The 10470-nt window shown below is 52.8% G+C and overlaps 1 long non-coding RNA gene across 1 annotated transcript; it reads left to right on the top strand.

Moving 5' to 3' along the window:
- The first annotated feature begins 2545 nt into the window (after positions 1–2545).
- Positions 2546–10265, top strand: LOC134078493 (uncharacterized). Its single transcript, XR_009938840.1, has 3 exons — positions 2546–2610; positions 8510–9223; positions 10110–10265. It is a non-coding gene; the product is annotated as an uncharacterized LOC134078493 (long non-coding RNA).
- Positions 10266–10470: the final 205 nt, after the last annotated feature.

The raw sequence follows: 10470 nt of genomic DNA, 5'->3' as shown, positions 1-10470 counted from the left end.
CACCTCACACTCGGGGAGCTCCGCGGGGAGGGGGGGCCCAGCCCCGGGCGGTCTCTGCCCAGTCAGGCTGAGGGATCGCGGGGGAAAGGGGACCTGGCAGCTTTGCTTCCTCTTGGCTCTGCCGAGGACGCCTAATTAGCAACGCGCCGGCCTCTCGGCTTGTCTCTTCTCTTCATCGAGTTCTTGCTCTCTCTCTCCCCGCCTCTCTTTCTCTCTCTCTTTCTTTTCGTCGCTCTTTCTTTTTCTCTTTCTCTCTCTTCTTCATGCAGCCTGATGTGGAAATACTGAAGCTGAGGGATACTGGGGATGGAGGAGGAGAAATCAGTAACAGATGGAAACAAGGGAATGACAGGGAGAGCAGAAGAGAGTGAAGCGAGGGAACGAGGGAAGAAACAGAAAAGAGAGAGAGGGGGGAGGAGAGAAAAGAGAAGGGGAGAGAGAGAGAGGAGAATTATTAAACAAATCAGTCATTTTTCTTTCCAACAGGCACTAGAATCGATATTCCAGATGAGATGGTCTGATTAATATGTCTAATCTGACTGTAAAACATCATAGGCATGTGCTGTGAAGGTTTGCCACAGACCTGATCAGGAGGGGAGGGGAAGGGAAGGGGAGATGTTTTCATGAAGCGTGAGTGCTTGAGAGCTTTCTCGTCACGTTCCCAATCCTTAGTCTCCTCGGTTCTCTGCACGGCCTCAACGGTTCCTCGGAGAACCGCTCTCGTTGTTTCAGCACCCCATTCCTCACCGTCTCTTATTTTCACAACTTCCTGCTTTTTCCTCTTTGCCCTACACACCCCTTAGTGTCTCCTACTTCCTGGGTCCTTCTTACTGTGTGCCTCTCACTTTCTTTCTTTCTCTTCCTTCTCTTTCTCTTTCTCTCTCTCTCTCAAACACACACATCCCTGACCTGATCTCTCTGATCTTCCCATCCCTCCCACTCTCTGCATCATTCCTCTCTCTCCCTCTCTCTTGCCTCTCTTTCTCCCTTGCATTCTTTCTTTCTTTCTTTCTTCTTAGCTCTCTCTCACCCCCACTATTTCCCCTCCTTGCCCCTGTCTTTCCTTCTCTCCCCGACCTCCCTCTCTCACCTTCTCTCTCTCTCTCTTTCTCTCTCTGCCCCTCTCTTCCTCACAGAACAGGGAAGGTAAATACCCTCCCCCAATCTCTCCCTCCCTCCCTCCCTCTCTTTCTCTCCCTCTTTAGGGAAGGTAAATAGCTGCTTTCACACCGTGCAGGTGTTTGGGCCCAGACCCCATCCATCAACCCCTTATCTGCGCCGCACATCTGGAATCGGACCTTTCGCCACACTGGCGGGGGACCCGTGACCACTTCCTGGTCGCTTCTCATCACCTGCCACTGATTGGCCCCGATTGGCTGGCGGGAGGCCCGGCAGCACGGCCAGTGTGAGACCAGTATGTGTCTGAGGACAGCAGGTCTGTGTGCTAATGGCTCTGACTGGACTGACCTGCCTGGGGGGGATGGGGACGGGGGACGGGGGGACGGGGGGGGCGGGGGCTTCCTGCCTTCCCCACAGGTTAGCTGGGGGCCTTACGGACATTTTATGACACAGGGTCTCTGAGTTGCACAACTTCCCAGCTTCGGAACTTAAATCTGCCAATTAAAAAATAATGCATCATGTGATCAAACATCTGGACATCTGGAATCTGGAAGCCAGGTGATTTTTGATTGGTAGAATGATGATGTAGATGTCGAGGACATTCATTTCAAAGCAGGGATTAGAAACGGTTTCAAAGAACAAAAAACTAAACTGGAAACAAATACAATTTAAGATGAACATCTGTGTGGGAATATTTGCAATTTCATATGAAGGATTTTTCCATTATTGGAAAGTCACCTGCCCACACAGGTGTTTCCCAGTCCCCGTTTTAATGAGTCTGCATCTCCCTAGCGCACATAATATGCTAAATATGTTAAAACACCATTGAGCTGCTAGAATAATCATATATGACTGTAGTTATCTACAGCTGTTGTAGATGTCATTTAAACACAATCGTCAACGCTACAACGAACCAAAAGGAAAAGCATTCGGTTTGCTTTTTATTTATTTATTTATTTATCCCTGCTTCAAAGTGCAATGACGTGTCAAAATTGTGGACATAATGTTCACCATAACATTTCAGTGTCATTTCCAACTTACAAAATGCATAATGCTTGCCAATATGAAGCTAAGAATTTAATCACTGTTGATTGGCTTTTTAATTTAATAAATGCGCATCCAGTTGTAGTCGTTTTGAGAAACCAAACTAGGATTGGACAAACATTTTTTTGTGGTTGTACACATGCCAGTGAACACTCAACATCGTCTATTGTCTGAGCTCATGGATTAGTTTTAGACATAAGACGTAAGAAGCACGATGTTGATCACAGAGAGTAACCAGCCACACAAAAAAGACCAGCAGTGCTTTGAAACGGGATGGAATCATTCCAGGAAAAACTGAAGATGTTGTGTGATGCCAAGATCTGATATAATACCGCCCCCCCCCCCCCCCTCGCCTGCCAAAGATGGAAGGTCCCAGTCTACCTGTCCATTGGCAGCCTTTTTAGCGCTGCCCCCACTGCAGCAGATCAGTGTGATGTGAAATATTAGGTATCTGTCAGGACCTGGACAGACGAGGAGACCAAGTTGCGTTACGAACCACTGTTTATTGAAAATTTGGGAAAAGGGGGAGAGGGATGAGCAGACTGCAGGCAGAGGTTGGTGGTAGTTTCCACGGATTGGAAGGCTCCAGGGAACACACGCACGTCTGGCAGGCAGGCAGGCAGGCAGAAGTTGGTGGTAGTTTCCACAGATTGGAAGGCTCCAGGGAACACACGCACGTCTGGCAGGTAGGCAGGCAGGCAGAAGCAGGCGAGCAGGAACACTGGATATAGCATAGACAGAAATGCAGGTAATCGTAATGACAGGCAGCGTACAGGATAGTTTACCAGGCCTGAAGAGCTGACAGAGATGAGATCCAGGTTGAAGACAGGAGTCAGATTTGTGATTGCCGACAAACAGTAGAGCTTTGGGTTGCAGACGATCTGACACTGAGCCATTGGAGATCTGGGGTTTAAATACAGGAGCAGAGTAGCAAGTAACAAGGAGCAGGTGGCAGAGTCAATGAGTGAAGAGTGACAGCAGGTGTGGTGACTGATTGAATGAGTGAGTGTGGGCGTGGCTAGTAATTGGTGAGTGCAGTGGAATATTACCCGACCAGTGTGACAGAGAGTAGGCTCATGACAGAACCCCCCCCCTAAGGGACGGCCCCAGAAGTCCCCTAGAGGCCCCACCAAAACAGGGCTGGAGGAGGGGGAACCAGGAGGAGGATCAGAATTCCTCGGACCGGTCAGTCTCCATGGCCTCGTCCTCGGAGAATGCCTGTACTTCCTCATCATCCCCAGCTGGAGGGTCATCAGGATACCCCGATTCTGAGGCCAGGTCAAGATCAGGTTCAGGCTCAGGCAGAGGGCAGGACACACGACGAGAACCCCTTGGCCGACCCCGCCGGAGAGAGGGCTGGTCAGGATGTAGACGGTGGAAGTCGGAGATGAGCGTCGGGTCCACAATCCTCCCAGCAGGAACCCACGTCCTCTCCTCAGGCCCATAACCCTCCCAATCTACCAGATACTGGATGCCCCTGCCCCGTCGTCGTGACTTGAGCAGCCGCCGAACAGTGTAGACTGGGCCCCCCTCAATGAGGCGCGGAGGAGGCGGTTGTGGCGCGGGCGGGACCAGGGGGCTTTCGTGAACAGGTTTCAGCCTAGAGACATGAAAGGTTGGGTGTACCTTCATAGACCTGGGCAACTGGAGCCGAACTGCAGTCGGGCTGAAGATCTTCTGAATGGGAAAGGGCCCAATGTAACGAGGTGCCAGTTTGCGTGATTCCACCCGTAATGGCAGGTCCCGGGCAGATAACCACACCTTCTGACCCACACAGTAGGCCGGGGCTGGAGTCCTCCGCCGGTTAGCCCCAGTAGTGTAGCTGGCGACAGACTTAAGGAGAGTGGCACGGGCCTGGGACCAGATGCGGCGGCAACGGCGAGCATAGGCGAGGGCAGATGGGCAGGTGACGTCCCTCTCCTGACTAGCGAACAGGGGTGGCTGGTATCCATAAACACAGTGAAAGGGAGAGAGGCCTGTGGCAGAGCTGGTGAGCGAATTGTGGGCATATTCCACCCACAGTAGGTGTTGAGCCCAAGCACGGGGGTTACGTGAAGCTGTACATCTGAGGGCCTTCTCCAACTCTTGGTTCATGCGCTCCGTCTGGCCATTAGACTGGGGGTGGAAGCCCGAAGAGAGGCTGGCTGTGGCTCCTAAAAGGCAGCAGAACTCTTTCCAAAAGACCGAGGCGAACTGCGGGCCCCGGTCCGAGACAACATCCCTGGGCAGACCATGGACTCGGAATACGTGTTCCAGCACTAATTGGGCAGTCTCCTTCGCTGATGGTAGTTTGGGAAGTGGCACAAAGTGGGTCATCTTGCTAAAACGATCCACTATTGTGAGGATAACTGTGTGTCCGTCAGATGGGGGTAGTCCGGTTACAAAGTCCAGGGAGACGTGAGACCAGGGTCGCAAGGGCACAGGCAGAGGTTGGAGAAACCCAGATGGCGGCTGGTTGGAGGACTTATGCTGGTTGCATGTAGGGCAGGCTCTCACGAATTCCCGGACCTCCCTCCGTAAAGAGGGCCACCAAAAGCGCTGGGAGAGGAGGTGGAGGGTGCGTGTGGTTCCGGGGTGACAGGCAAGGCGAGAGTCATGTCCCCACTGGATGACCTGAGACCTTAAGTTCTCTGGAACAAAGAGACGATTAGTGGGGCAAGCACTGGGGGCAGGTTGGTCTCGTATGGCTTCTTGCACCTGTCTCTCAATGTCCCAGGTCAATGCTGCGACAACACAGGGGCTTGGAAGGATGGGCGTCAGATCCTCCTTACATGTCTCGTCCCCCTGGAACATTCGGGAGAGTGCGTCAGGCTTTGTGTTGCGTGATCCAGGTCGATAGGAGAGTGTGAAGTTGAACCGAGTGAAGAACAGAGCCCAGCGGCATTGTCTGGAAGTCAGTCTCTTAGCGGATTGGATGTATTCCAGATTCTTGTGATCTGTCCAGACCAGAAACGGGACCATGGAACCCTCCAGCCAGTGACGCCACTCTTCCAAGGCGAGCTTAACAGCCAGTAACTCACGGTTGCCAATGTCGTAGTTACGCTCCGCCGGAGATAGCCGGCGAGAGAAGAATGCACAGGGGTGCAGCTTGCCATCCTCCACTGCCCGTTGAGATAGCACTGCCCCGACCCCCACATCTGAGGCATCCACCTCCACCACAAACTGGCGATCCGCATCAGGCATCTGGAGGATGGGAGCAGAGGTGAACCGAGCCTTAAGGTTGTCAAAAGCCTTGTTGGCTGCCGGGGTCCAGGTAAACGGTTGTTTGGTGCTGGTCAAAGCAGTGAGAGGGGATGCAATAACACTGTAATTACATATAAACTTTCTGTAAAAGTTGGCAAACCCCAGAAACTGTTGTAGCTTCTTCCTGTTCTCCGGTATGGGCCACGTAACCACCGCCGACACTTTGGCTGGATCCATCTGGATGCTTCCCTCTGCCACAATATACCCCAGGAAAGCCACGGAGCTGGCATGAAAGTCACACTTCTCTGCCTTGACGTATAGGGAGTTCTCGAGGAGTCGACGAAGGACCTGCTGGACATGACGGACGTGCTCGGACAGGGTCTTAGAAAAAATTAAAATATCGTCAAGGTAAACAAAGACGAATTTGTTCAGCATATCCCGTAAAACATCGTTCACAAGAGCCTGGAAAACTGCTGGTGCGTTGGTGAGGCCAAATGGCATGACCAGGTACTCATAGTGACCTGTTGAGGTGTTGAAGGCTGTCTTCCATTCGTCGCCCTCCCGTATCCGCACCAGATGGTAAGCATTTCTCAGATCCAGTTTGGTGAAGACTGTGGCTCCCTGGAGTAATTCAAAGGCAGAGGAGAGCAAAGGCAGAGGGTAACGATCTTTGACTGTGATTTCATTCAAGCCCCGGTAGTCAATGCATGGCCGAAGAGACCCGTCTTTCTTACCCACGAAGAAAAACCCGGCTCCGGCAGGTGAAGAGGACGGACGAATGATTCCAGCCGCCAGGGAGTTGTTGATGTAATCCTCCATGGCTTTTCTTTCAGGGGCGGACAGGGAGTAAAGACGGCCCTTCGGTGGTGCGGTTCCTGAAAGGAGGTTGATGGCACAGTCATATGGTCGGTGAGGAGGCAGTGAAGTAGCCTTGACCTTATTGAACACCTCCCGGAGCCCATGATAGCACACTGGAACACTTGAGACGTCGGGGACAGAACTGGCAGTCTTGGGATGGAGTGGCAGGGCAGCAGCTTTCAAGCAGGACTGGTGACAGGCGTCTCCCCACTCCCTTATGGTTCCAGTTTCCCAGTCAACATGAGGGTTGTGCTGACGGAGCCACGGATAGCCAAGGATGATGGGCTGACCAGGAGAGCGGAGCAGGTGAAACTGGATGGTTTCATGGTGATTACCTGACAGCATCATCGAGACGGGGGTAGTGAGATGAGTAACGGTGCCCAGAACATGTCCATCTAATGCCCGGGCAGGAACTGGGGAAGACAGGTGATGGCTTCTCAACCCCAGCTGACGAGCGAGTTCGGTGTCCATGATGTTGGCCTCAGCGCCAGAGTCTAGCAAGGCCGCCATGGTGTGGGTTGAATCTTGAAGACGGAGGCGGACCTGAAGCAGGGGTTTACGGTTTAGGGGAGACTGGATATTCATTGAGCTCAACCGGACTCCCCCTACTCCCGGTGAGCTCTGGCTTTTACTGGACAGGTTGCAACTCGATGCCCCTCTCCCCCGCAGTACAGACACAGACGGGAGGCAATTCGTCGCTGCCGCTCCTCAGGGGAGAGGACGGCACGGCCAATCTCCATGGATTCGGGCTGGTCACACAGGTCATGTGGATGGCTGGGTGGAGGCAAGGAGGTAGAGACGTTGCTCCGGGTGCGGGCGAACGGCTGGCTCTGGCGTCCCTTCTCCCGCCTGCGGGCTTGGACACGCCGGTCAATGCGGACTGCGAGGGCTACTGCCTCATCTAATGTCTGGGGCAGGTCGTGGGAAACCAGCTCATCTTTGATATAGTCGGCCAGTCCATGGAAGAAGGCGTCTACCACTGCTGCAGCATTCCACTCACTTCGCCGTGCCAGGGTGCGGAAGTCAATGGAGAAGTCTGCCACTGTTCGGTTTCCCTGGCGGATACTCATCAGGGACCGGGAAACCTCTGCTGTTGAGAACCCATTATCAAAAACCTTTAACATCTCATCAGCGAAGGCATTGAAGGAGGCACAGGCTGGGGTCAGTCTCTCGAACTCAGCTGTTCCCCACAGCCGAGCCCGGCCCGTCAGGTGGGTGATGACGTAGCCAACTCTGGCTCCCTCGGTGGCAAACGTTCTGGGTTGAAGAGCAAACTGAACTCTGCAGCTGGTGATAAATGCTCGAACCTGGTCTGGATCACCGTTGAAGCGTTCCGGATGGCCGATCTTGGGTTCTGGGGCGTTAGGTGCTGGTGGACCCTCAGGAGCAGGCGGATTCACTGGAGCAGGAACCTGAGGAGCAGACGGGGGCTGGGTAGTCAGGTTAGTAAGCGTCTGTAGAATCTGGTTGAGTTGTTGTTGTTGCTGGTGGGACTGTTGTTGTTGCAATTGGAAATGTTGATGCTGCTGCTGGAACTGTTGCTGGGTCTGGACGTTGAGCTGGAGCAGGCTGGCAACATCGGCAGCAGTCCGGGAGATGTCCCCCTCTGCACGGTCAAGCCGCTCCATGGCAGATGGTTCGTGTGCTGGCTCCATGTTTGTGGTCAGATCGTACTGTCAGGACCTGGACAGACGAGGAGACCAAGTTGCGTTACGAACCACTGTTTATTGAAAATTTGGGAAAAGGGGGAGAGGGATGAGCAGACTGCAGGCAGAGGTTGGTGGTAGTTTCCACGGATTGGAAGGCTCCAGGGAACACACGCACGTCTGGCAGGCAGGCAGGCAGGCAGAAGTTGGTGGTAGTTTCCACAGATTGGAAGGCTCCAGGGAACACACGCACGTCTGGCAGGTAGGCAGGCAGGCAGAAGCAGGCGAGCAGGAACACTGGATATAGCATAGACAGAAATGCAGGTAATCGTAATGACAGGCAGCGTACAGGATAGTTTACCAGGCCTGAAGAGCTGACAGAGATGAGATCCAGGTTGAAGACAGGAGTCAGATTTGTGATTGCCGACAAACAGTAGAGCTTTGGGTTGCAGACGATCTGACACTGAGCCATTGGAGATCTGGGGTTTAAATACAGGAGCAGAGTAGCAAGTAACAAGGAGCAGGTGGCAGAGTCAATGAGTGAAGAGTGACAGCAGGTGTGGTGACTGATTGAATGAGTGAGTGTGGGCGTGGCTAGTAATTGGTGAGTGCAGTGGAATATTACCCGACCAGTGTGACAGAGAGTAGGCTCATGACAGGTATCAGCTCAGAAATGCAGTTCTGCCACAGCGTTGCTGTCATCCGAGGACAAATGGTGCCGGAGAAGGAGAAATATCGTCTAAGCTCGGCAACGTATGGCCTTCAGGAAAAGTTTTTTTTGTGGTGAACTTTTTAGTGCATCAAAGGAATCTAGGGGAGAACTGTCCAGAGCCTCAATGTCTTGTCTGTGATGGGTGTACCGCCCTCTTGGCACGCTTATTCCTCAGTGTCAGTGATGTTAGTTGGACGAGACTAATGGCCGGGCTATTACGCTTAAGAACACGCGTCCCCTCGCGGACCTCGAGCTGACGGCTCTGAGCCATGTGCTCAGAAAAACGCACTCTCCGCAAAGTGGCGAACAAACTATGCGGCCTGGACCGAGCAAACCCCCCCCAACCCAGCCAATCAGCACTGCTGCCGCTTCAGGGGCACTGAAGGGAGGAGGTTATTTGATTGGCTTGTCATCTTGATTGACTTTGAGTTATCGTGTCGTACATTTTGCTTCGAGTTCATATCCATGTCTTTGTTTTCATATCGATCGTATAACAGTCTTTGGGTGTAGGATTTTGAGGACTACACCTTTAAGTAAACAAACTCCTGCTTGAGGGACACCCCTGCTCAGCTCTGGGACCCCTGGCCCGTCCTGCTCCTCCATCTTCCGTCTCCATCTGCGACTGCGTCTGCATCCCGGCTGCATCTGAGCGATTTCACATGTGAGTGTGTTTGGCACAAACGAGGCCCAGACGCTATGCTGGTGACTGAGAGAAGAAGAGAGAGGGAGAAAGAGAGAAAGAGAGAGAGAGGGAGAGAGAGAGAGAGAGAATGACTTTGTGTTCTGCTTATGGACTTCCTTTGTTTATCCCTGTGTGTACACCTGGCTGAATGCGTGCATAACATCAGCATGCAAACTACCATATTCATATGCAAATACATACATATATACATGCTGACGTACACACACACACACACACACACACACACACAAACAAACACACGCACATAAAACCCACATACTTGATTACTGAAGAACAAAAAACTCTATTTCCATTATTCCAGTTGTAAGACTTCATCAAGGAGGAAAGACTGAAAGCGAAACACAAGAGTGAGAGAGAGCATCACAGAGGAACAGTCAGAGAATGGGACTCAATCATCATACCAGAGGTCCAGACGTGCACGCCACACACACACACACACACACACACACACACACACACACACACACACACACACACACACACACACACACAGAGCCAACAACACTTAAAAGCCATTCATGTGACTTCCAATCATATCTCAATCTGGAGTGGGTCGAGCTCTCCTGGGGTGCTGCAGCTGGTGTACCCCCCCCCCCCCCCCCCCCCTCCTCCCCCATCTTTCCCCTCCTCTGGCACTGATGAGGGCTCTCTCCTCCTCTCCTCTCCTTTATTCCCCCTCTTTTCTCCCTACCCTCTTCTCTCTCCTCTAACCCTCTCCCCTCTTCTCTGCTCTGCTCTCTCTCCTCTTCTCCTTCCCTCTTCTCTCCTCTCTTCTCTACTCTGCTCCTCCAACCATCTCCTCTCCTCCTCCCCTCTTCTCTCCACTCCTCTCTCCTCTCTGCAGGCCTGGGAGGACTCTTTATCTACAGTACTGCGCTGCCGATTGCCTGTTGCTTGCCTCGCCTGTGAGCCTGGCCGTCTGCTTTCTCTATCCCAGCACCGCTCCGAGCTCTCCAGCCCACTCTGACTCCGCTGTGTGGGGACCCCTGCTGAGACACAGTCTCTCTGCATCACGGCGTGCGTGCCTGTGTGTGTGTGTGTGTGTGTGTGTGTGTGTGTGTGTGTGTGTGTGTGTGTGAGAGAGAGAGAGTGTGTGTATGTGTGTGAGTGTGCGTGTGTGTGTGTGAGAGAGAGAAAGAGAGAGAGAGAGAGAGAGAGAGTGTGTGTGTGTGTGTGTGTATGTATGCGTGTGTCGCCCTGGGTGG

This window comes from Sardina pilchardus, chromosome 4, assembly GCF_963854185.1.
Source record: "Sardina pilchardus chromosome 4, fSarPil1.1, whole genome shotgun sequence".
NCBI classification, from domain to species: Eukaryota; Metazoa; Chordata; class Actinopteri; order Clupeiformes; family Clupeidae; genus Sardina; species Sardina pilchardus.
The sequence above is the reverse complement of the archived record's forward strand: the minus strand, read 5'-3'. Positions and strand labels throughout refer to the sequence as shown.